Here is a 3920-nt window from a genome sequence, read left to right as displayed (position 1 = left end):
GCAGTAACATAATTTAACCATATGCTCTAGGATAATTGTATTGTATGTGTTATAGGAACAGTGGGAAAATATAGATATGAATTCTATATATATATGGAAAATATCACTTACAGCAGGTTATGAACGACGGAGACTAGGGGCTCTATTTTGGCGATCAGAAACGGATGGTCAGAGGCGTGACCAGTCCACATTGGCTAATTCAATGGTGCGATTATGTGGTCAAACATCGGGCACTTGGCGCAAAATGGTTGTTCTTTCTTAATCAGTAATGGGAGTGTTTTGGCGTCTTCAGCTGTGCTTTATGTGCCTTTAGCTATAGACCAGGTTTTTCTTTATCAGTGGCGTAATGATTTTTAGAGGGTGTAAGATAGGGATTTTTGGTTCATGCGCCAGACCACACCTTATGTTGCTAATTACCATACCCTTGGGTGCAGGGTTTAATAGGAGAGAAGCGCATGGTGAAAATCAACACATTATTGAGTGTAAGATAAGAATAAGCTTTGCGTCAAGATTTGCGCCACTTTGTGCTGGTTGCATGATATGGGCCTAGGATGGACTAAATTAGGATTGATGCCATATCAGCAGCTGTGGCTATTTCATGGCAATACTGATTCATAGGTGATGGGGTAAGGGGGAAAATGTCAGGGGAATTTACAGCTGATCGTCATCTCACTCAAGGTGGAGTTCTAGAGTAGAAAATGATCTTCAGAAATTACTTTCAAATGGTGCTCATTCTCTCACACACTAACACATGTACACACACACAGACCTTCACATAGTATTTTAATGTTACATGTTAAACGCTTTCATATTCAAAATGTTTATTAAAAGAGAATTCTGGTGTTTTTTTTTACAAAGATCTCTGTGTCTCGAGGTCGCAGTGTGACAGTCACACCAAATACAGTATGGAAATATGAAATACAAAATAAAAGACAGAGAATAGGCTTTACAGTATAACGTTTGTCAAGTACACAGTGTAAAACTGAAACATGAAATAAACTAATCACCTTGGTGTATGGAATTATGAAGCCATAAAAGAAATCAAATTTTATTATAAAATAACCTGATGACAACACAGGGCAACTCCTAGTAGACAAATGTGAACTGCATTTAGAGTGGGAACTGAAGATTTAATTAATGTTTAATAAGCTGCATGTGTGGAGATCATGGCATTCAAATAAATTGCTAAAGCATACAGGCTAAGTAACAATACATATGGCTGTGTAGTTGTTTTGACCTTTGCTGAAACATATCCAATTCCGTTAGCCTCAATGTCAAAGGTGAGCTCAATCTCGGGGACACCGTGTGTGGCCGGGGGAATCCCTGTTAGCACAAACATGTCCAGCAGGTTGTTGTCCTTGGTCTTGGCACTTTCTCCTTCATACACCTGGATCAGGACCTCAGACTTGTTGTCTGAGTAGGCGGTGAAGGTCTTGGTCCGTTTGAATGGCAAATGGGTGCTGCGGGTGATGAGGGTGGTCATAACTCCTCCAGCCATCTTAATGGCCAAGGAACATGGGAGCACATCCACCAGCACTATGTCCTGGATGTTCTTAGACGTGTCTCCACTGACAAAGGCAGCCTGCACTGCAGCGCCGTAGGCCACTGCCTCGTCAGGATTGATGCTCCTGACCAATGGCAGCCTGCACTGCAGCGCCGTAGGCCACTGCCTCGTCAGGATTGATGCTCCTGACCAATGGCAGCCTGCACTGCAGCGCCGTAGGCCACTGCCTCGTCAGGATTGATGCTCCTGACCAGGTCCTTTCCACTGAAGAAATCCTGCAGCAGCTTCTGGATTTGAGGGATTCTGGAGGAACCTCCCACCAAGACGATGTCATGGATCTGTGACTTGTCCAACCTGGCATCTCTCAGGGCTTTTTCTACAGGATCAAGTGTTCTCCTGAACAGGTCAGCGGTCATCTCCTCAAATCGATCTCTGGTGATGGAGGTGTAGAAATCAATGCCTTCATAAAGACAGTCGATTTCAATTCTGGCGTGGGAGCTGGTGGACAGCGTTCTCTTGGTCATCTCACATGCTGTGCGCAGCCTTATCAGTGCCCTCTTGTTCTGGCTGAGGTCTTTCTGAAATTTCCTCTCACACTCTCTCACGAAGTGATCCACCATGCGATTATCAAAGTCAGCCCCACCCAGGTGAGCGTCTCCAGCTGTGCCTATTACTTGATAAAGACCATCTTTAATGGTAAGGATGGAGACATTACAAGTGCCAGCGCCCAGGTCAAAGATGAGGACGTTACATTCAGCAGTCTTGGGATTATTCAGCCCATAAGCAATGGCTGCAGCTGTGGAGCCGCTGACGATCCTTGGCACGTTCAGTCCAGCCAGCAGCGCAGCGTCCCTGATGGCTTGGCGCTGGGCGTAGCTGTAGTGGGCAGGAACAGAGATGACGGCGTTGGCTACTTCCTGTCCCAGATAGGCCTCAGCAATCTCCTTCATCTTGGCCAGGATCATGGAGGAGATCTCTTCCGGGTCAAATGTTTTTGTCTCACCTCTGTACTTCACTTGAACTTTGGGCTTTCTTCCATCACAAATGACGTCAAATGGCCAGTGTGTTCTACCAGACTGCACGTCAAACTTTCCTTCAATCAGATGCAGGGCATCAAAGATGGTGTTGTCAGGATTCCTGGTCACCTGACCTTTTGCAGCATCGCCAATCAGTCTCTCTGTGTGTCTGTGAAGGCCACATAGCTGGGGGTGGTTCTGTTGCCATGGTCGTTGGTGATGATCTCCACTTTTCCGCGTTGAAACACCCCCACACAGGAGTAGGTGGTACCCAGGTCAATACCAATGGAAATAGCTTTTGCTGATGACATCCTGCATTCTGCACACACATACACACAGAAAAAAACAGAAACAACTGTCATTATGAAGCTATTATGGACCACTATGCAGTATCTATGAAATCTGTTAAAGTGAGGTGCCTGTCTGTCTGTCTGTGTATTGTGTGTACTTGTGACCTAATGTAATATATAATGAAGTGATTATAAAATATGATTTGTATATATGGTAGGCTATACAATAAATTGAAAATGCAATGGCAGTTTCGTGTCCTGGTCAGCGAAATCAAATAGTCTTGACTGGAAAAAAAAGATTACATCTGAATGTATCTAACATAATTTTTACTTAATTTTGACACAAAATGTGTAAATGAGACAGCATTTGTGTATTTTTTGAGCAAAGCACAGTGCAAGCGTCATTTTGCCGTTTTGCTGCTTGGCCACTCCTGTGCGTGCCGCGGTCGAAATTGAAGTCCCATGCGCCCCACTTCCATCAAACATTGCGACTACAGATGTGTCAATGAACGAACATAGGCGTAGTCTGGAGCTTGATCTAAAAATCAGTACATGTATCTTACACCCACTAAAAAGCATTACTCAATTGACCAAGAAAAACCTGGTCAATAGCAGAAAGCATATGTAAAGCAAAGCTGTGAAGAGGCACTGTCACAAGAGTAAGCAGCCCTAACAACAAGTCCAAGGCAACTCATTTTCTGGATGAATAAGCTATCCGCAGGATTTTTATTCAGTCATTCAAACATTATTTGGGTAAGTTTTCCTTTTTTTCAGACAATGTTTACTATTGTAACCCCTTGTTAGTCAATAGTGAAAGTAATTAACATAGATCTGTTTGTCATTGCCTATGAGACCTGTGAAATTAGTTTCAGTTCAGTTTGCCTATAAGTTCAAATAATAGGCGAGTGCACAGTGCATGTAGGCTATACTCTGCTGGTCACACACAGGTTTTTATAAATCAAGTACTAGTGCTGATTGTCAAAATACCGACATGCTGTTTGATGTTATGCTGCTGGCTCTTGACAGATGAGAGAATGACAGATGTCATTATCATCAAACACACCCATGGCTGATTAAGAACTTGGCTTTAAATGCCAGCTTTATGAACTG

At 43.5% G+C, this 3920-nt stretch overlaps 1 pseudogene; it reads right to left on the bottom strand.

Moving 5' to 3' along the window:
- Positions 1-796: 796 nt before the first annotated feature.
- LOC143099603 (heat shock 70 kDa protein 1-like) lies at positions 797-3039 on the bottom strand (annotated as a pseudogene).
- Between the last annotated feature and the right edge of the window lie 881 nt (positions 3040-3920).

This window comes from Alosa pseudoharengus, unplaced genomic scaffold (genome assembly GCF_046254945.1).
Source record: "Alosa pseudoharengus isolate Yale_2024_CS ecotype anadromous, Long Island Sound unplaced genomic scaffold, YU_APseudo_1.1 YU_APseudo_1.1_scf_3, whole genome shotgun sequence".
Taxonomy (NCBI): domain Eukaryota; kingdom Metazoa; phylum Chordata; class Actinopteri; order Clupeiformes; family Clupeidae; genus Alosa; species Alosa pseudoharengus.
Note: the sequence above shows the minus strand (reverse complement) of the source record. Positions and strands in the feature narration are given on the sequence as shown.